The sequence below is a fragment of the Arachis hypogaea genome, chromosome 9 (genome assembly GCF_003086295.3).
Source record: "Arachis hypogaea cultivar Tifrunner chromosome 9, arahy.Tifrunner.gnm2.J5K5, whole genome shotgun sequence".
NCBI lineage: Eukaryota > Viridiplantae > Streptophyta > Magnoliopsida > Fabales > Fabaceae > Arachis > Arachis hypogaea.
In genome coordinates, this window is record NC_092044.1 from 77,815,280 (window position 1) to 77,839,057 (window position 23,778).

General features: G+C 38.0%; 1 non-coding gene across 1 annotated transcript; it reads left to right on the plus strand.

The window, feature by feature from the left end:
- The first annotated feature begins 13,015 nt into the window (after nt 1–13,015).
- LOC112713819 (small nucleolar RNA R71) lies at nt 13,016–13,122 on the plus strand. The gene has a single exon (XR_003158780.1). It is a non-coding gene; the product is annotated as a small nucleolar RNA R71 (small nucleolar RNA).
- Nucleotides 13,123–23,778: the final 10,656 nt, after the last annotated feature.

Sequence of the window (23,778 nt, forward strand, 5' to 3'; positions counted from 1 at the left end):
CTTGTCTATGGTATTCCGAGTAGGATTCTGGGATTGAATGACTGTGACGAGCTTCAAACTCCTGAAGGCTAGGCGTGATGACAAGCGCAAAAGAATCAAGGGATTCTATTCCAACCTGATTGAGAACCGACAGATGATTAGCCGTGCTGTGACAGAGCATAGGAACGTTTTCACTGAGAGGATGGGATGTAGCCATTGACAACGGTGATTCCCTACATACAGCTTGCCATGGAAAGGAGTAGGAAGGATTGGATGAATGTAATAAGAAAATAGAGATACGAGAGGAGCACAGCATCTTCACACACTTATCTGAAATTCCCACTATTGCCTTACATAAGTATTTCTATCCCTTTTTATTTTCTATTTATTAATTAATTTTCGAACTCACCATAAACCATTTTAATCTGCCTAACTGAGAGTTACAAGGTGACCATAGCTTGCTTCATACCAACAATCTCTGTGGGATCGACCCTTACTCACGTAAGGTTTATTACTTGGACGACCCAGTACACTTGCTGGTTAGTTGAACGAGATTGTGGAAAGAAAGTGATGAGTTAATGTTTTTATGCACATGCCGAAGAGCCATTATTGTTGATCACAATTTCGTCTACCAGTTCATAAGGCAACATTAGTGGTCACGTTAGTGCCACTAACGTTGGAGTTAACGTGGGCTATATGGGGTTGGAACGTTAGTGAAAAGGTGATTGCCACTAACGTTCTCGAACCCACAACCTCACTTAACGTCAACATCACTAACGCCCATGCCTAACTCACACATTTCTGCAAGCTGAGCCCACTAAAGATTGTAACTGCTTCAACTCAAGATCTAAGGCCCACATCCAGGACTTGGAGAACTCACTAGAAGATCAAGAAGAGTAGTATATATAGGAGTAGTTTTGAACTATAGAGAAGCTTGGCACTTTGGAGAACTACCCTCTGTATATTTACTTTTCTGCACTTTTAGCTAAGCATGTATTATTTTCTGCCAATTTCCATTTCTAGAGCTATGAACAACTAAACCCCTTTCATTGGGTTAGGGAGCTCTGTTGTAATTTGATGGATGAATTATAGATTTCATTCTTCTTCTTCTTTCTTCTCTTTTGATTTACTAGAAAGCTTTAGATCTTAATTCAATTGGTTAGTTGTGTTGGAAAGGAAACTCTCCATAATTGGATCTTCTCTGAGCCTTGGAAAAGGGATGAGGAGATCATGCTAGAAATGCTTTCTCATGTTGGACCAAATTGGGGTCTGGGTGGATATAGTGACATGTAATCCTCCCAACACTTTGATTTGGAAATACATGTAGTATAATCAGTGACCAAACTTCATCTCTTCCCATGAGTAATTAAATCAAGGAATTGGGTAATTGTTCAAGCTTAGAGAGATTGGGTTGCCAAGTTATTAGAATCCAATCACCTAAGATTGCCAAGGAGATCAATAGATGCTTTGATTGAGGAAGAGATGAAAATGAATTTGATCCGGAGAATACAACATCTCCTAAGCCCAATGAATTCCCCATTTCTGATCTTTCCCATTCTTTTTACTTTCTGTCATTTACTTCCATGCTCATTTCCCCAAATCCCCATCTAAGATTCTGCACTTTATTTTCTGCTATTTACTTTCCCGCCATTTAATTCTCTGCAATTCTCAAACTACATTCTGTTTAGCTCAACTAGCATACTCTTCCAACTAAAGTTGCTTGACCAACCAATCCCTGTGGGATTCGACCTCACTCTATTGTGAGTTTTTACTTGACGATAATTCGGTATACTTGCCGAAGGAAAATTTGTTGCGAGACAAGTTTTCATGCATCAGTGATGAAGGTCCAGGCATGGCCGAGAGGCCAGCCCCCAAAATGTGATCAAAGATGTAAAATCCAAGATTAATTCCAAGATTAAAATACAATAGTAAAAAGTCCTATTTATACTAAACTAGTTAGTAGGGTTTATAGAAATAAGTCTTAGTGCAGAAATCCAATTTCGAGGCCCACTTTAGTGTGTGCTTGGGCTGAGCTTGAGCTTTACACGTGCAGAGGCTTCTCTTGGAGTTAAACGCCAAGTTGTAACGTGTTTTTGGCGTTTAACTCTGGTTTGTGACGTGTTTCTGGCGTTTTACTCCAAAATGCAGCATGGAACTGGCGTTGAACGCCAGTTTGCGTCATCTAAGAGAAAACAAAGTATAGACCGTTATATATTGCTGGAAAGCCCTGGATGTATACTTTCCAACGCAGTTGAGAATGCGCCATTTGGAGTTTTGTAGCTCCAGAAAATTCATTTCGAGCGCAGGGAGGTCAGAATCCAACAACATCTGTAGTCCTTTTTCAGCCTGAATCAGATTTTTGCTCAGGTCCCTCAATTTCAGCCAGAAAATACCTGAAATCCCAAAAAAATATACAAACTCATAGTAAAGTCCAAAAATGTGAATTTTGCATAAAAACTAATAAAAACATCCCTAAAAGTAGCTAGATCCTACTAAAAACTACCTAAAAATAATGCCAAAAAGCATATAAATTATCTGCTCATCACAACACCAAACTTAAATTGTTGCTTGTCCCCAAGCAACTAAAAATCAAATAGGATAAAAAGAAGAGAATATACTATAAATCCCAAAATATCAATGAATATTAGTTCTAATTAGATGAGCGGGACATGTAGCTTTTTGCTTCTGAACAGTTTTGGCATCTCACTTTATCCCTTGAAGTCTAGAATGATTGGCATCTATAGGAAATCAAAGTTCAGATAGTGTTATTAATTCTCCTACTTAAGTATGTTGATTCTTGAACACAGCTACTTTTATGAGTCTTGGCCGTGGCCCTAAGCACTTTGTTTTCTAGTTTTACCACCGGATACATAAATGCCACAGACACATGACTGGGTGAACCTTTTCAGATTGTGACTCAGCTTTGCTAAAGTCCTCAGTTAGAGGTGTCCAGAGCTCTTAAGCACACTCTTTTCGCTTTGGATCACGACTTTAAGCACTCAGTCTCAAGCTTTTCACTTGGACCTGCATGCCACAAGCACATGGTTAGGGATAGCTTGATTTAGCCACTTAGGCCTGGATTTTATTTCCTTGGGCCCTCCTATCCATTGATGCTCAAATCCTTGGATCCTTTTTACCCTTGCCTTTTGGTTTTAAAGGCTATTGGCTTTTTTTTCTGCTTGCTTTTTCTTTTTCTTTTTCTTTCCCTTTTTTTTTCCGCAAGCTTTTTTTTCTTTTTCACTGCTTTTTCTTGCTTCAAGAATCAATTTCATGATTTTTCAGATTATCAATAACATTTCTCTTTTTCATCATTCTTTCAAGAGCCAACAATTTTAACATTCATAAACAACAAGATCAAAAATATGCACTGTTCAAGCATTCATTCAGAAAACAAAAAGTATTGTCACCACATCAATATAATTAAACTAATTTCAAGGATGAATTCGAAACTCATGTACTTCTTGTTCTTTTGTATTAAAAAAATTTTTCATTTAAGAAAGGTGAAAGATTCATGGAATTATTCATAGCCTTAAGACATAGTTACTAGACACTAATGATCATGTAATAAAGACACAAACATAGACAAACATGAAGTTCAAAAACCGAAAAACAGAGAAATAAGAACAAGGAAGTTAAGGAATGAGTCCACCTTAGTGATGGTGGCGCCTTCTCCTTGAAGGACCAATGGCATTCTTGAGCTCCTCTATGTCTCCTTCTTGCCTTTGTTGCTACTCTCTCATAGCTCTTTGATCTTCTCTAATCTCATTGAGAATGATGGAGTGCTCTTGGTGTTCCACCCTTAATTGGTTCATATCAGGACTCACTTCTTCTAGAGAAGTGTTGACTTGTTCCCAATAGTTGTTTGGAGGAAAATGCATCCCTTGAGGCATCTCAGGGATTTCTTGATGATGAGCTTCCTCATGCATCTCTTGAGATCCATGAATGGGCTGTCTTGTTTGCTCCATCTTTTTCTTAGTGATGGGTTTGTCCTCTTTAATGAGGATGTCTCCTTTTATGACAACTCCAGCTAAGTAGCATAGATGGCAAATGAGATGAGGAAAAGCTGGCCTTGCCAAGGTGGAGGGCTTTTCGAATACTTTGTAGAGTTCTAGAGAGATGACTTCATGAACTTCTACTTCCTCTCCAATCATGATGCTATGGATCATGATGGCCTGATCCATATTTACTTTGGATTGGTTGCTAGTGGGGATGATGGAGCGTTGGATGAACTCCAACCATCCTCTAGCCACAAGCTTAAGGTCCAGTCTACTCAATTGAACTGGCTTACCCTTGAGTTTCTTTTCCATTGAGCTCCTTCCATACATATGTCCATGAGGACTTGGTCTAACCTTTGATCAAAGTTGACCCTTCTAGTGTAGGGGCGTGCGTCTTCTTGCATCATAGGCAAGTTGAATGCCAACCTTACATTTTTCAGACTAAAATCTAAGCATTTCCCCGGAACCATTGTAATATAATTCTTTGGATTTGGGTTCAGGCTTTGATCATGGTTCCTAGTGCTCCATGCATTAGCATAGAACTCTTGAACCATTAAGATTCTGACTTGTTGAATGGGGTTGGTAAGAACTTTCCAACCTCTTCTTTGGATCTCATATCGGATCTCCGGATACTCATTTTTCTTGAGCATGAAAGGGACCTCGGGGATCACCTTCTTCTTGGCCACAACTTCATAGAAGTGGTCTTGATGAACCTTTGAGATGAATCTCTCCATCTCCCATGACTCGGAGGTAGAAGCTTTTGTCCTCCCTTTCCACTTTCTAGAGGTTTCTCCGGCCTTAAGTGCCATAAATGGTTATGGAAAAACAAAAAAGTTATGCTTTTACCACACAAAACTTAAAATGTTGCTTGTCCTCGAGCAAAAAAAGAAAGAATAGAGGAAGAAGAAGAAGATATGGAGGAGAGGGAGAGAGATGTGTATTTGGCCAAGGGAGATAAGAGATGGTAGTGATGTGGGAAAATGAAGAAGGATAGAGGGGTTTATATAGTGGAGGGAGAGGGGTTAGGGTTCGGTTATTTAGGGTGTGTTTGGGTGGGAAAGAGATTTTGAATTTGAAGGTAGGTGGGGTTTATGGGGAAGAGTGGATGGATTGAGTGGTGAAGAGGTGATGGGGAAGAGAGATTGAAGTGATTGGTGAAGGGTGTTTGGGGAAGAGTGTTATTGGATTGTGTGAAGAAGAGAGAAGGTGAGTTGAGGTAGGTGGGGATCCTGTAGGGTCCACAGATCCTGAGGTGATCCTGTGGGGTCCACAAATTCTGAGGTGATCCTGTGGGGTCAACAGATCCTAAGGTGTCAAGGATTTATCATCCCTGTACCAATTAGGCATGTAAATGCCCTCTGCATGCAATCCTGGCATTTAACGCCAGACTGCAACATTTTTCTGGCGTTAAACACCACCTCCATGCTTGTTTTGGGCGTTCAACGCCAATCTGCAGCATGTTTCTGGCGTTGAACGCCACTTCCATGCCTGTTTCTATTGTTTAATGCCAGCTCTCCTCAGGGTGTAATCCTGGCGTTTAAACACCAGACTGCTGCTTGTTTCTGGCATTTAACGCCAGCTTCATGCTCTATTCTAGTGTTAAATGCCAGCCAGATGCTCCTTACTGGCGTTTAAACGCCAGTAAGCTCTTCTTCCAGGGTGTGCTGTTTCTTCTGCTGTTTTTGATTCTGTTTTTAATTTTTGCAATTATTTTGTGACTCCACATGATCATAACCTAATAAAACATAAAAGAACAATAGAAATATAGATAAATAAAAATTGGATTGCCTCCCAATAAGCACTTCTTTAATGTCAATAGCTGGATAGTGAGCTCTCATGGAGCTTTACAGATCATCAGAGCATTGTTGGGACCTCTCAACACCAAACTTAGAGTTTGAATGTGGGGGTTCAACACCAAACTTAGAGTTTGGTTGTGGCCTCCCAACACCAAACTTAGAGTTTGATTGTGGGGGCTTTGTTTGACTCTGTATTGAGAGAAGCTTTTCATGCTTCCTCTCCATGGTTGCAGAGGAAGATCCTTGAGCTTTAAACACAAGGTATCCCCATTCAATTGAAGAACTAGCTCTCCTCTGTCAACATCAATCACAGCTCCTGCTGTGGCTAGGAAGGGTCTTCCAAGGATGATGTATTCATCCTCATCCTTCCCAGTGTCTAAGATTATGAAATCAGCAGGGATGTAAAGGCCTTTAACCTTCACTAACACGTCCTCTACCAATCCATAAGCTTGTCTTATTGATTTGTCTGCCATCTCTAATGAGAATGTGGCAGCCTGTACCTCAAAGATCCTAAGCTTCTCCATTACAGACAGTGGCATAAGATTTATACCTGACCCCAAGTCACATAGAGCCTTCTCAATGGTCAGGTGCCTATGGTACAATGTATTAAGAATTTACCAGGATCTTGTTTCTTTTGAGGTAGAGTTTGCTGAACCCATGTATCTAGTTCACTAATGAGCAAGGGAGGTTCACCTTCCCAAGTCTCATTACCAAACAACTTGGCATTCAGCTTCATGATGGCTCCTAGATTTTGAGCAACTCGCTCTTTAGTTACATCTTCATCCTCTTCAGAGGAAGAATAATTCTCAGAGCCCATGAATGGTAAAAGGAGGTTCAATGAAATCTCTATGGTCTCTAGGTGAGCCTCAGATTCCTTAGGTTCCCCAGTTTGGAACTCCTTTTTGTTCAGAGGACGTCCTAGGAGGTCTTCCTTACTAGGATTCACGTCCTTCTCTTCCTCTTTGGATTCGGCCATTGTGATTATATCAATGGCCTTGCACTTTCTTTTTGGATTCTCTTCTGTATTGCTTGGGAGAGTACTAGGAGGAGTTTCAGTGATTTTCTTACTCAGCTGGCCCACTTGTGCCTCCAAATTTCTAATGGAGGACCTTGTATCACTCATGAAACTTAAAGTGGCCTTAGATAGATCAGAGACTATGTTTGCTAAGCTAGAGGGGCTCTGCTCAGCATTCTCTGTCTGTTGCTGAGAAGATGATGGAAAAGGCTTGCTATTGCTAAGCCTGTTTCTTCCACCATTATTCAAGCCTTGTTGGGGCTTTTGTTGATCCTTCCATGAGAAATTTGGATGATTTCTCCATGAGGAATTATAGGTGTTCCCATAGGGTTCACCCATGTAATTCACCTATGCCATTGCAGGGTTCTCAAGATCATAAGCTTCTTCTTCAAAAGATGCCTCTTTAGTACTGTTGGATGCATTTTGCCATCCATTCAGACTTTGAGAAATCATGTTGACTTGCTGAGTCAACATTTTATTCTGAGCCAATATGGAATTCAGAGCATCAATTTCAAGAACTCCCCTCTTCTGGGGCGTCCCATTACTCACAGGATTCCTCTCAGAGTTGTACATGAATTGGTTATTTGCAACCATGTCAATGAGTTCTTGAGCTTCTACAGGCATTTTCTTTAGGTGAATGAATCCACATGCAGAATGGTCCAATGACATCTTATTGAACTCAGATAGACCATAATAGAATATATCCAAAATGGTCCACTCTGAAAGCATGTCAGCAGGACACTTTTTGGTCAACTGTTTGTATCTTTCCCAAGCTTCATAGAGGGATTCACCATCTTTTTGCTTGAAGGTCTGAACATCCACTTTAAGCTTGCTCAGCTTTTTAGGAGGAAAGAACTTGACCAGGAAGGCCGTGACTAGCTTATCCCAAGAGTCCAGGCTATATTTAGGTTGTGAGTCCAACCATGTTCTAGCTCTGTCTCTTATAGCAAAAAGGAAAAGCATGAGCCTGTGTACTTCAGGATCTACTCCATTAGTCTTAACAGTCTCACATATCTGCAAGAACTCAATTAATAACTGATAGGGATCTTCTAATGGAAGTCCATGAAACTTGCAGTTTTGTTGCATTAGAGCAACTAGTTGAGGTTTCAGCTCAAAATTTTTTGCTCCAATGGCAGGAATTAAGATGCTTCTTCCATAAAAATTGGAAGTAGGTGTAGTATAATCACCAAGCATCCTCCTTGCATTATTATCATTGTCATTATTTTCGTCTACCATCTTCTCTCCTTTTTTGAAAATTTCTACAAGGTTCTCTCTGGATTATTGTATTTTAGCTTCTATTGGTTTCTTCTTTATAGTCCTTTCAGGTTCAGGATCTGCTTCAACAAGAATTTCTTGTCCTTGCTCCTACTCATATGAAAAAGAAGGGAACAGAAAATAATAATAGGGATACTCTTTACCACAGTAGAGAGATTCCTTTATGTGAGTATAAAAATAAAATAATAGAAGAAGGAGAAGGGAGAAATTTGAACATAGAGAAGTAGACGGGTTCGAATTTTTAAGATGAAGAGAAGAGTGTTAGTAATTAAATAAATCAATAGAAGAAGATGAGGGAGAGAGAAATTTGAAAATTGTTTTTGAAAAATAGTTAGTAATTTTTGAAAATTGAGAGAGAAATAAAATTAAAATTGAAATTTGAAACAATTAGTTAATTAAAAGAATTTTTGAAAAAGGGAGAGGAGTTTTCGAAAATTAGAAGTAGTAAAACAAACAAACAAAAAGATAAGAAATAGTAAAACAAACAAAAAGTCAATTAGTTAGTTGGAAAAGATTTGAAAATCAATTTTGAAAAGATAAGAAGTTAGAGAAGATTTTGAAATTGATTTTGAAAAAGATATGATTGAAAAAGATATTTTGGAAAAGATTTGATTTTTAAAATTAAAATTGATTACTTGACTAACAAGAAACTAAAAGATATGATTCTAGAATTTAAAGATTGAACCTTTCTTAACAAGAAAGTAACAAACTTCAAATTTTTTTGAATCAATCACATTAATTGTTAGTAAAGTTTTCGAAATTTTGAAATAAAGATAAGAAAAGATTTTTGAAAAATATTTTCAAATTTTTGAAAATCATAAAAGAAAAATGAAAAAGATTTGATTTTTGAAAAAGATTTCGAAAAGATAGGATTTTTAAAATTGAAATCTTGATTTGACTAACAAGAAACAACTTATTTTAAATATTTTTGACTAAGTCAACCCAAAGATTTTGAAATTTATGAGAGAAATAAGGAAAAGATATTTTTTTATTTTTTTGAATTTTTAATGATGAGAGAGAAAAACACAAAAATGACTCACAACATGGAAATTATGAATCAAAACACATGATGCATGTAAGAACACTATGAATATCAAGATGGACACCAAGAACACTTTGAAGATTAAGATGAACATCAAGACTTATTTTTGAAAAATTTTCAAGAAAAGAAAATATGCAAGACACCAAACTTAGAAATTTTTAATGCTTAGACACTATGAATGCAAAAATGCATATGAAAAACAACAAAAAACACAAAATAAGAAAATACGAAGATCAAACAAGAAGACTTATCAAGAACAACTTGAAGATCATTAAGAACAGATGCATGAATTTTTGAAAGATGCAAAAGCTTTTAAAACATGCAATTGACACCAAACTTAAAATTGACTCTAGACTCAAACAAGAAACACAAAATATTTTTGGTTTTTATGATTTATTAATTTTTTTGGGTTTTTCGAAAATTTATTTTTGGAAAAACAAAAATAAATAAAAAATTTTGAAAGATATTTGAAAACTTTTTTGAAAAGAAAATTACCTAATCTGAGCAACAAGATGAACCGTCAGTTGTCCAAACTCAAACAATCTCTGGCAACGGCGCCAAAAACTTGGTGCGTGTAAATTGTGATCATTAACAATTGCGCCAATAGACTTGGAGCTCTCAAACGTAAATCACACTTTGTCACAACTTTGCACAACTAACCAGCAAATGCACTGGGTCGTTCAAGTAATACTTACGTGAGTAAGGGTCAATCCTACGGAGATTGTTGGTATGAAGCAAGCTATGGTCATCTTGTAAATCTCAGTCAAGCGGATTCAAATAGTTATAATGGTTTTCGAAAATAAAGATAAATAAAGCATAAAATAAAGATAGAGATACTTATGTAAATCATTAGTGGGAATTTCAGATAAGTGTATGGAGAGGCTTTTGTCCCTTCCGAATCTCTGCTTTCCTACTGCCTTCCTTCAATTATTCTTACTCCTTTCTATGGCAAGCTGTATGTAGGGCGTCACCATTGTCAATGGCTACTTCCCATCCTCTCAGTGAAAATGGTCCAAATGCTCTGTCACAGCACGACTAATCATCTGTCGGTTCCCGATCATGTCAGAATAGAATCCATTGATTCTTTTGCGTCTGTCACTACGCCCAACAATCGCGAGTTTGAAGCTCGTCACAGTCATTCAATCCCTGAATCCTACTCAGAATACCACAGACAAGGTTTAGACTTTCCGGATTCTCAAGAATGGCCGCCAATAATTCTATCTTATACCACGAAGATTCTGATTAAGGAATCCAAGAGATATTCATTCAATCTAAGGTAGAACGGAGGTGGTTGTCAGGCACGCATTCATAAGGACGGATGGTGATGAGTGTCACAGATCATCACATCCATCAGGTTGAAGTACGAATGATATCTTAGAACAAGAATAAGCTTGAATTGAATAGAAGAATAATAATAATTGCATTAATTCTCGAGGTACAGCAGAGCTCCACACCTTAATCTATGGTGTGTAGAAACTCCACCGTTGAAAATACATAAGTGATGAAGGTCCAGGCATGGCCGAGAGGCCAGCACCCAAAACGTGATCAAAGATGTAAAATCCAAGATTAATTCCAAGATTAAAATACAATAGTAAAAAGTCCTATTTATACTAAACTAGTTACTAGGGTTTACAAAAATAAGTCTTAGTGCAAAAATCCACTTCCGGGGCCCACTTTGGTGTGTGCTTGGGCTGAGCTTGAGCTTTACACGTGCAGAGGCTTCTCTTGGAGTTAAACGCCAAGTTGTAACGTGCTTTTGGCGTTTAACTCTGGTTTGTGACGTGTTTCTGGCGTTTTACTCCAGAATGCAGCATGGAACTGGCGTTGAACGCCAGTTTGCGTCATCTAAGCGAAAACAAAGTATGGACCATTATATATTGCTAAAAATCCCTGGATGTCTACTTTCCAACGCAGTTGGGATCGCGCCATTTGGAGTTTTGTAGCTCCAGAAAATCCATTTCGAGTGCAGGGAGGTCAGAATCCAACAGCATCTATAGTCCTTTTTCAGCCTGAATCATATTTTTGCTCAGGTCCCTCAATTTTAGCCAGAAAATACCTGAAATCACAGAAAAACATACAAACTCATAGTAAAGTCCAGAAATGTGAATTTTGCATAAAAACTAATAAAAACATCCCCAAAAGTAGCTAGATCCTACTAAAAACTACCTAAAAATAATGCCAAAAAGCGTATAAATTATCTGCTCATCAATCGTCCTTTGGTTCTTTAGGTTATGGCTCAGATTCTGGTGTAGGTTTGTAAAATGGAAGGTGAGGTGTTCATCATGTATTCTCAGTATTAACTCTCCTTGTTCCACATCTGAGCGTTCTAGCAGTGGCTAGAAACGGTCTCCCCAGAATGATTGGATGGAGGTAACTTTCTTCCACGTCTAGAACAACAAAGTTTGTGGGGGAGGAAGTATATTCCAACCTTTACCAATACATTCTCCACTACTCCTACTGCCTGTTTCTGAGTCTTGTTAGCCAGTTAAAGGACTACATCTGTGAGTCTTAGCTCATTAATTTGCAGCTTCCTCATGAGAGATAGTGGCATGAGATTTAGTCTTGCTCCTAGATCACAGAATCCCTTGTCAATCATTGTATCACCTATAACACAGGGGATGTGAAAACTTTCTGGATCTTTTTTCTTGGTAGGTAAGTCCTTTTGGATGAGGGCACTACATTCCTTGTTTATCACCACTGTTTGTCCCCCCTTCAAGGTGCTCTTCTTAGCTAGTAGCTCCTTCATACATTTAATGTAGGTGGGCATCTATTGGAGGGCGTCTAGGAAAGGGATGTTGACACGAAGAGACTTAAATATCTCCAGGAATCTAGTGTACATTTTTTCCTCCTTACTACCCCCGAGTCTCTAAGAGAATGGTGCCTTAGGCACATAAGGTTCCAGAATTTACTCCTCTTTTGATTCTTTTCCTTGTACAGGTTCATTTCCTTGTTCTTTCTCATCCAAGTTTCCTTATGAATTTCCTTGGCTATGCTCTGTTGGCTTGTTGATGTCTTCTTCCAGGATTTCTTCATTCGTAAAAGTAATTGCCTTACATTCTTCCCATTTCTCATTCTTAATTTCTCTCTTGGATTTTTCTCAGTGTCACTTAGGAAGTTATCAGTGGACTTAGGAATCTGCTATGAGAAGTGTCCCACTTGCGATTCAAGCTTCTTAATGGTCTCTCCTCAGCTTTTCATACTATCTCTCACTTTTTCCTTGAAATTCCTGTTGTTCTGAACTTCCTTGCAAAGATTTTCAAGCATAGCTTCAATTTTGGACAATCTGTTATCATCATGTGGTGATGGTTGGTTAGAATTGGGTTGTTGAGAGTGGTTATTTTGGGTTTGGTATGGTGGCTAGGAAGAATTATTGTATGGGTGTTGATATGATCTTGGATTGAATTGTTGGTAGGTGTATTGGGTAGGATTATGAGGTTTCTAATCTTTGCATTGGTTTTGTTGGATTCCCCACCCAAAGTTTGGGTGGTTCTTCCAACCAGGGTTGTTGGTTTTAAAATATAGATAATGAATTTGCCTAGATGAATTTCCAATGTAATTGGCTTTCTCCCAGCTAACTCCTTCCTCTATGTCCAACTCTCCTTAAGGTGATGGTTGAGTATGGATAGCTGCAGCCTGATTCTTCTCCATTAGCTTGGTCAAGTCAGTTAGTTGCTTGGTGATCATCTTATTTTGGGCCAGGATTGCATCCATGTAGTTTAATTCCATAACTCTTCTGTTGTTGCTTCTGACTGAGGCATAGAAATACTCATTGTCATCCACTGTTTCTATGACATCTATGGCCTCTTCAATAGTTTTCTTCTTGTTGAGGGAAGCTCCAGATGAATGGTCTACAGCTTTCTTTGATTCATGTGACAGCCCTTCATAAAAGATATGCAGTTGCACCCACTTATTGAACATATCTGGGGGGCATTTCCTTGTCAAATCTTTGAATCTCTCCCAGGCTTCATATAAGGTTTCACCATCCTGCTGCCTGAATATTTAAACCTCCGCTCTCAGCCTATTGTCTCTTTGTGGGGGATAGAACCTTGGTAAGAATTTATTTACTATATCTTCCCAAGTTGTGAGGCTTTCCTTTGGAAATGATTCTAGCCACTTAGATGCTTTTATCCCTTAGAGAGAATGGGAATAGAAGCAATCTGTAGGCATCAGGATGAACTCCATTTGATTTCACTGTATCACAAATCCTTAGGAATGCAGTGAGATGCTGATTAGGGTCTTCTTGGGCACTTTCTCCGAAAGAACAATTGTTTTGGATGAGAGTGATGAGTTGAGGCTTCAATTCGAAGTTATTAGCTTGGATGGTTGGCTTTTGAATGCTGCTCCCATAATTCCCAGGGTTGGGATTAATGTAGGAGCCTAGCACTCTTCTATCTTGTCCAGCAGGGTTGGCTACACCTCCTCTGGCATGAGTGTTCACCTCTCCTTCATGATGGTTTTCTATATCATCCTCCATGTTTATATCCAAGTCTTCCTCCTCTTCCTCTGCACCAATAGCCTTCTTTCCTCTTGCTTCCCTCCTTAATCTAAGGAAGGTCCTCTCCGATTCGCTGTCAAAAGAAGTTGAGACCCCCTTATACCTGTCATACAAGTGACAAGACAGGCAACAAACAGCAAGTAAAGATTTAACAGTTAATTAAAAAGTGTGGTTAGAGCAATTGAGGCAATTAATCAAACAGTTAATGAGTCAGTGGGTTAGTTTTGCTGGAAAGTAAGGAAATAAAGAAAAATAAAAAGAAACAACTAAAATTGCAGAAAGTAAATGTAGAAGCAGAAATTGAAATTCAATTAACAATAGAAAAGAAAAATGCTCAATCTAGTTATCCTCCAATTTAGTAATTGGCAATATAGAACCAATCCCTGGCAACGGCGCCATAAACTTGATATACGAAAACTTGTCTCTCAACAAATTTCCTACCGGCAAGTGCACCAGATTGTCATCAAGTAAAACTCACTATACAGTGAGGTCGAATCCCACAGGGATTGCTTGGTTGATCAATTTTAATTGGAGAATTGTTCTAGCTGAACAAAATCAGAATTGAATTGAGATTGTAGAATGTAAATTGGCAGGAAATTTAAAGTGCAAGAAATGTAAATAACTAAATGTAATGACTGAATTTAAATGGCAGAAAGTAAATTACAAGTAATTTAAGTGCAGAAGCTTAAATTGTAAGAAATTAAATGGGAATAGGGATCAAGCATGAACTTAAAGAGCATAATGTAATGAGAATGGGTAAGATCAGAGTAGGGGATTCATTGGGTTTTAGGAGATATTGAACTCTCCGGATCAAATCATTTTCATCTCTTCCTCAATCAACGCATTCATTGACCTTGCTTGGAAATCTTAGATGATTGGATCCTAATGTCTTGAATTACAATTGAATTAAGATCGAAAGCTTTCTAACAAAATCAAGAGAAAAGATAAAAAAATATGAAAACTATTATTGATCCATTGAATTACAATAGAGCTTCCTAACCCAATGAAAGGGGTTTATTTGTTCATAGCTCTCAAAATGAAAATTGGAAATGAAAAGTGCATTGCAGAATTGAAAAGTTGTAGAGAAAGTAAAATTGGGCAGAAGTTCAGTACTCAGTGTCTCTGCCCCCCGACTAACTTAAACTCTAAGATATTTATACACTTTCTTCCTCTAATCTTCAGTCTCTGAATTGGGCTTTTGGCCTTAATTGAAATGGGTTGAAGTTGCTCCAATGCTGTTGAGAAGAGATGTGCTTGATTTGCAGAGTTCTGATGCCGACGTTGGGGTCCACGTTTGAGGGCAAACATTGAGTCAAACGTCCTTAAGAAAAAATGGAATTTGGGCATTTTGAGCAACGTTTGACTCAATGTTGGAATGCCAACATTTTCTTGTCCACGTGTACGCGTGACATACGCGTGCGTGTGGATGGCACAATTCACCACTTTACGCGTCTGTGCTGCCTATGCGTGCGCGAGTCTCGGACCAAAATGCTCATCCACACGTGTGCGTCTCCTACGCGTGCTCATGGATGCAAGTTCCCCAATTCTATTTTTGAAACATTTTCGTGCACGTTGGCCTTAGCATTGAACCAACAACGCTCCCTCCAACGTTGATTCATCTACGCGTGCGCGTGGATCGCCAAAACCCACGCTCACGTGTACGCGTAGCATACGCGTGCACGTCAATGCACTTTTCCAAAATTGAGTTTTGAACTTCCTATTGCGCACGTTGGCATCATTGTTTGAGTGGCAACGTTCCCTCCAATGCGTGCGCGTGGATTGGCAAAAATTTACAATCCACGCGTGCACGTAGCACGCGTACGTGTCGCCATAATTTTTCTAACTTTTCAGAAAGCACATTGTATCACTAGCATTAGAGGTAACATTAGCTCACCAACGCTCCCTCCAATGTGGGTATCAGAATTATGCAGACTTTTTCCTTGTTTCATTCCTCTCAATGTTTGAGGCAACATTGGTGGTCCAACTTTGGCCACCAACGTTGCTTCCTCTTCCTTCTTTCCATGGCCATTCTTTAACCTCCTTCCATGCTTTTCTCCACCTATCATCAAGCAATACATGCGTCAAAGCCTTGCTAATATCATGAGAGATTGCATCATTCTTAGCACACAAGTAATTATGGCCAAAATCCCATAAAAATACATCAAAATAACCATGTTTGAATGATTCAAGGTATACATGAACATTTAACCCAAATGCTTACTTATGGCACAAGAAAGTGCATAAAACTACTAAAACAAAAAAAAAAGGCTAGTGAAACTAGCCTAAGATGCCTTGGCATTAGGCACGCCACTCAAATGCCAGCCACAAGTCAAGCTGAAGGGTCACGTTTTATGAGTTTTCCTTTTTCCTCCAGCTGTAATTTTCTTTTCTCTTTTGTATTTTCTTAATTCTAGTGATAGGTGTAGTATAAATAACCCCTAGAAGTACTGAGAGGGGTTGGGTAGTTAGCTTTTGGAATTGCAAATTTAGTTTTACTTTTTACACTTTACTTCATCTCTTCCATCTTTTGTACTTTTCTCTAAGCTATGAGAAGCTAAACTCCCTCTCATTGGGAGAGGGAACTCAGTTGTACTTGATGGATTAATGATAGTGAATTTCTTCTTCTCTTTATCTTCTCTTTGATTTGCTAGAAGGAATTTTGTTCTTCATGCTAGTGTTCAATCATCTTGGGAAAGAGGTTGAATGCAAAATGGGTTTCATGGGAACCTTGGAAAAGAAAACATGAAACCATGCTTGAAATCCCTTCTCACACTTTAGTAGAATCTGGGTTTTGGGATTGGATATGGTGACATATAATCCACCCATTATTTGAATCTATGATGATGTGTGGTATAATCAGGGGCCAAGCATATCTCTCTTCATAAGCAATTAGACCAAGGAATTGGCTGATTATCAAGATTTGAGAGATTGAGTTACCAAGGGATTGGGACTCAACCAATCATGATTGCCAAGAGGTCAATAAGTTGTATGATTGAAGATGAGATAAGCTGAATTTAATCCAAAGAGAGCAACATCTTCCAATCCCAATGAATTTCCCCTATTCTTGTCTCCCATATTCTTTATAGCTTCCTTTACATTCTGTTATTCCCCATTCCCATTTATAATTCAATCATTTACTTTTCTGTCATTTACTTTATAGCACTTTACATTCTTGCCAGTTACTCTTTTGCACTTTACTGCTTCTCTTTACTTTTGAGTCATTTACAATTTTGCTCATTTAAAATTCTGTAACCACAATCTATATTGCTCAGCTTGACTAATTCACCCATTGATTAAACTTGCTCAAATCTACCAATCTCTATGGATTCGACCCCACTCCCAGTGGGTTATTACTTGACGATAATTTTTGGTGCGCTTGCCAAAAGAACAGATTCATTATTTTATATGGGGAGTGAATTCCAGACTCATTAAGTTTTATGGCGCCGTTGTCGGGGATTGGTTTGAATTTGATAATGACTAAATTAATGGGTAGCTAGATTAAGCAATTTTAATTCCCCTATTAACTCCTTTAATTTCAGTCCCTTATTTTCTTTGTTTTCATTTGATTAATTCAGCTGTTTATTGTCTATATTTCCATTTTTCTTACCGCTCTATTAACTATTTGATTAATTGCACGAACCAAACTAACCATAAGCCCTAACAAGAGTGATCCTTTCACTTGTCCTCTGCTTGCTGTTTGTTGAATGTATGACAGGTAGAAGAGAAGAAACTTATCCTCTTTTGATAGTGAACCTGAGAGGACCTTCCTTAGACTAAGGAGGGAAGCAAAAGGCAAAGGAATAATTGGAGAGGAAGTAGTGGAGGAAGATCTGGGAGTTACTATGGAGGAAGAGGTGCATAATCAGGTTGGAGAAGATGCTGGCAATCATGTTGGGCAAGAAAGTAGAGTTCTAGGCTTTTACATCAACCCAAATCTGGGAAAATATAGAAGCAGCATTCTAAAGCCAACAATTCATGTAAACAACTTTGAATTGAAGCCTCAACTCATCACATTTGTCCAGAACAATTGCCCATTTGGAGGGAGTACCCAAGAAGACCCTAACCAACATTTAACCACATTCTTGAGGATTTGTGACACTGTAAAGTCAAATGGTGTACATACTGACACCTACAAACTCCTTTTGTTTTCCTTTTCTCTCAAAGATAAGGCATCAATTTGGTTGGAAGCATTTCCTAAGGAGAGCTTAACAACTTGGGATGATGTTGTGAACAAATTCTTAGCACAATTCTACCCTCCACAAAGATTCAATAGATTGAGAACTAAGGTGCAAACCTTTAGACAGCAAGATGGTGAAACACTTTATGAGGCCTAGGAGAGATTTAAAACTTGACAAGGAAGTGCCCTTTGGATATGTTCAACGAATGGGTACAATTGCATATCTTTTATGAAGGGCTGTCATATGAAGCAAAGAAAGATGTAGACCACTCCTCAGGCGGCTTGCTCAACAAAAAGAAGACAATTGAGGAGGCCATAGATGTCATAGAAACTGTTGCTGACAATGAGTATTTATGTGCCTCAGATAGAACTAAAAAAAGATGAGTGCTGAAGCCCAATTCTATGGATACTTTGTTAGCACAGAAGAATATGATTGTAGCTCAATTAGCGGCCCTAACAAAGAAGATGGAGAAGAACCAAGTCTCAGCTGTCCAAGCTCAAGCACCTCCACAAGAAGAAGATACCCTAGAAGTTGAATGTGAATGGGAGCAGGCTAACTATGTGAATAATCCCTCTAGACCACCATATGATCCGAATGCCAAGACATACAACCCAGGTTGGAAGAATCACCCGAATTTTGGGTGGGGAAACCAACAAAACCACAGCCAAAATCACAAACCATACCAATCTAACCAATATAACAACCACAACCCCAACCATCAATCAAGCAACAACAGACCCTACCACAACTCAAAAAATACACCCTACCACAACTCACAAAATGCATCATACCACTCCACCCAACAACCACACAACAACCACCCTCAAGACACATTGTCCTTAATCATGAAACCATGTGATATCAGCAGCAATTTTGCAAAATTGGATGCTGCCATAGTAATGAGCGAATAATTTATACGCTTTTTGGCATTATTTTTAGGTAGTTTTTAGTAGGATCTAGCTACTTTTAGGAATGTTTTTATTAGTTTTATGCAAAATTCACATTTCTGGACTTTACTATGAGTTTGTATGTTTTTCTATGATTTCAGGTATTTTCTGGCAGAAATTGAGGGACCTGAGCAAAAATCTAATTCAGGCTGAAAAAGGACTGCTGATGTTGTTGGATTTTGACCTTCCTACACTCGAAATAGATTTTATGGAGCTACAGAACTCCAAATGGCGCGCTCTCAATTGTGTTGGAAAGTATACATCCAGGGATTTCCAGCAATATATAATAGTCCATACTTTATTCGAGTCTAGATGACACAAGCTGACGTTCAACGCCAGTTCCATGCTGCATTCTGGAGTAAAACGCCAGAAACACGTCACAAACCAGAGTTAAACGCCAAAAACACATTACAACTTGGCGTTTAACTCCAAGAGAAGTCTCTACATGTGTAAAGCTCAAGCTCAGCCCAAGCACACACCAAAGTGAGCCCCGAAAGTGGATTTCTGCACTTAGACTTATTTCTGTAAACCCTAGTAGCTAGTTTAGTATAAATAGAACTTTTTACTATTGTACTGGGTCGAATCTGGTCCTGTCTTGTCTTTTTGGGGAGGCTGGCCATTCGGCCATGCCTGGACCATCACTTATGTATTTTCAACGGTGGAGTTTCTACACACCATAGATTAAGGAGTGGAGCTCTGCTGTTCCTCGAGTGTTAATGCAATTACTATTATTCTTCTATTCAATTCCTGCTTATTCTTATTCTAAGATATTCGCTGCACTTCAACATGATAAATGTGATGATCCGTGACACTCATCATCATTCTCACCTATGAACACGTGCCTGACAACCACTCCCGTTCTACTTTAGATCGAGCGCATATCTCTTGAATTCCTTAATCAAAATCTTCTTGGTATAAGTTAGAATTATTGGCGGCCATTCTTGAGATTCGGAAAGTCTAAACCTTGTCTATGATATGCCGAGTAGGATCTGGGAAGGGATGATTGTGATGAGCTTCAAACTTGCGAGTGTTGGGCGTAGTGACAGACACAAAAGGATCAATGGATCCTATTCCAACATGATCGAGAACCGACAGATGATTAGCCATGTTGTGGTAGAGCATTTGGACCATTTTTACTGAGAAGATGGGAAGTAGCCATTGACAACAGTGACACCCTACATACAGCTTGCCATAGAAAGGAGTAAGAATGATTGGAGGAAGGCAGTAGGAAAGCAGAAATTTAGAAGGGACAAAGCATCTCCATACACTTATCTGAAATTCCCACTAATGATTTACATAAGTATCCCTATCTCTATTTTATGCTTTATTTATCTTTATATTCAAAAACCATTATAACCACTTGAATCTGCCTAACTGAGATTTACAAGATGACCAAAGCTTGCTTCATACCAGCAATCTTCGTGGGATCAACCCTTACTCACGTAAGGTTTATTACTTGGACGACCCAGTGCACTTGCTGGTTAGTTGTGCGAAGTTCTGACCAAGTGTGATTCACGTTTGAGAGCTCCAAGTCTTTGGTGCCATTGTTGATGATCACAATTTCGTGCACCAAGTTTTTGGCTCCGTTGCCGGGGATTGTTCGAGTTTGGACAACTGACGGTTCATCTTGTTGCTCAGATTAGGTAATTTTCTTTTCAAAAAGTTTTCAAAAAATTTTCAAAAAAAAATTTTCTCTTTGTTTTCGTTTTTCAAAAAAAAATTTAATAAAATCATAAAAATACCAAAAATATTTTGTGTTTCTTGTTTGAGTCTAGTGTAAATTTTTAAGTTTGGTGTCAATTGCATGTTTTAAAAACTTTTGCATTTTTCGAAAATTCATGCATGTGTTCTTCATGATCTTCAAGTTGTTTTTTGTAAGTCTTCTTGTTTGATCTTCATATTTTCTTGTTTTGTGTCTTTTGTTGTTTTTCATATGCATTTTTGCATTCATAGAGTCTAAACATTAAAAATTTCTAAGTTTGGTGTCTTGCATGTTTTTCTTTCCTTGAAAATTTTTCAAAAATAAGTCTTGATGTTCATCATGATCTTCAAAGTGTTCTTGGTGTTCATTTTGACATTCATAAGTGTTCTTGCATGTATCATGTGTTTTGATTCATAATTTTTATGTTGTGAGTCATTTTTGTGTTTTTCTCTCTCATAATTAAAAATTCAAAAAAATAAAAAATATCTTTTCCTTATTTCTCTCATAAATTTTGAAATCTTTGGGTTGACTTAGTCAAAATTTTTAAAATAAGTTGTTTCTTGTTAGTCAAGTCAAGATTTCATTTTTAAAAATCCTATCTTTTCAAAATCTTTTTCAAAAAAAAATCAAATCTTTATAATTTTTTATTATTTTCGAAAACTCTTTAAAATTGATTTTCAAAAATCTTTTTCTTAATTTTATCTTTTATTTTCGAAAATTATACTAACAATTAATGTGATTGATTCAAAAATTTCAAGTTTGTTACTTTCTTGTTAAGAAAGGTTCAATCTTTAAATTCTAGAATCATATCTTTTAGTTTCTTGTTAGTCAAGTAATCAATTTTAATTTTAAAAATCAAATCTTTTTCAACCATATCTTTTTCAATCATATCTTTTCAAAATTGATTTCAAAATCTTTTCTAACTTCCTATCTTTTCAAAATTAAATTTTAAATCTTTTTCAACTAACTAATTGACTTTTTGTTTGTTTTACTATTTCTTATCTTTTTCAAAACCACCTAACTACTTTTCTCTCTCTAATTTTAGAAAATTACCTCCCTCTGTTTCAAAATTCTTTTAATTAACTAATTGTTTTAAATTTTAATTTTAATTGTATTTCTTCTCTCAATTTTCGAAAATCACTAACTATTTTTCAAAAATAATTTCGAATTTCTCTCTATCTCATCTTCTTCTATTTATTTATTTAATTACTAACACTCTTCTCTTCATCTTAAAATTCGAACCCTCTCTTCTCTTCTGTGTTCGAATTTTTCTCTTCTTCATTCTTATTCTTCTTTTCTTCTACTCACATAAAGGAATCTCTATACTGTGACATAGAGGATTCCTCTTCTTTTCTATTCTCTTCTTTTTCATATGAGCAGGAGCAAAGACAAGGACATTCTTGTTGAAGCAGATCCTGAACCTGAAAGGACTCTGAAGAAGAAGCTAAGAGAAGCTAAAGCATAACAATCCATAGAAAACCTTACAGAGAATCTCAAAAAAGAGAGAGATATGCCGAACCCAATAACAATGGTGGAGACGCAAGGAGGATGCTTGGTGATTATACTACACCTACTTCCAACTTTTATAGAAGAAGCATCTCAATCCCTGCCATTGGAGCAAACAAATTTGAGCTGAAGCCTCAACTAGTTGCTCTGATACAATAGAACTGCAAGTTCCATGGACTTCCATCAGAAGATCCCTATCAGTTTTTAACTGAATTTTTGCAAATTTGTGATATTGTTAAGACTAATGGAGTAGATCCTGAAGTCTACAGGCTCATGCTTTTCCCTTTTACTATAAGAGACAGAGCTAGAACCTAGTTGGACTCACAACCTAAAGATAGCCTGGACTCTTGGGATAAGCTGGTCACGGCCTTCTTGGGCAAGTTTTTTCCTCCTCAAAAGCTGAGCAAGCTTAGAGTGGATGTTCAGACCTTCAAGCAAAAAGATAGTGAATCCCTCTATGAAGCTTGGGAAAGATACAAGCAGTTGACCAAAAAGTGTCTTTCTGACATGCTTTCAGAGTGGACCATTTTGGATATATTCTATGATGGTCTATCTGAATTCTCTAAGATGTCACTGGACCATTCTGCAGGTGGATCCATTCACCTAAAGAAAATTCCTGCAGAAGCTCAAGAACTCATTGACATGGTTGCAAATAACCAATTCATGTACACCTCTGAGAGGAACCATGTGAGTAATGGGATACCTCAGAGGAAGGGAGTTCTTGAAATTGATACTCTGAATGCCATATTGCCTCAGAACAAAATGTTGACTCAGCAAGTCAACATGATTTCTCAGAGTCTGAATGGATGGCAAAATGCATCCAACAGTACTAAAGAGGCATCTTCTGAAGAAGAAGCTTATGATCCTGAGAACCCTGCAATGGCAGAGGTGAATTACATGGGTGAACCCTATGGAAACACCTATAATTCCTCATGGAGAAATCATCCAAATTTTTCATGGAAGGATCAACAAAAGGCTCAATAAGGCTTTAATAATGGTGGAAGAAACAGGTTTAGCAATAGCAAACCTTTTCCATCATCTTCTCAGTTACAGACAGAGAATTCTAAGCAGAGCCCCTCTAGCTTAGCAAACATAGTCTCTGATTTATCTAAGGCCACTTTAAGTTTCATGAATGAAACAAGGTCCTCCATTAGAAATTTGGAGGCACAAGTGGGTCAGCTGAGTAAGAAAATCACTAAAACTCCTCCTAGTACTCTCCCAAGCAATACAGAAGAAAATCCAAAAAGAGAGTGCAAGGCCATTGATATTATCAATATGGCCGAATCAAAAGAGGAAAGGGAGGACGTGAATCCCAATAAGGAAGACCTCATGGGATGTCTGATAAACCCATATTTTGTAATATATTATGTGCTTAGTTTGAGTGATTTATTCAATCCTTCACCCACTTATTCATATTAATTGCATAGTTTTACTTTCCCTTCCTTATTATGTGATGTATGTGAAAAACATGTTTCCTATGCTTTAAAATTAATTATTTTGATTACCTTTATTTCCATTCGATGCCATGATTAGTGTGTTGAGTAGTTTCAGATCTTCTAAGGTAGGAATGACTTAAAGGATGGAAAAGGAAACATACAAAAATGGAAGGAAAGCATAAAATGGAATTTTGGAGAAACTGGCATCCACGCGACCGCATGGACGATGCGGCCGCATGCCAAGCGCGAAGAAGCAGCGACGCGGCCGCATGGCTGACGCGACCGCGCGCCTAACGAAGAACACCTATGACACGGCCGCATGGCTGATGCGACCGTGCGACCCACGTGGACGCGTGACAGAGGCCACGCACCAGAAATTGCAGAAAACGCTCATAGTGGATTCTGAAGCCCT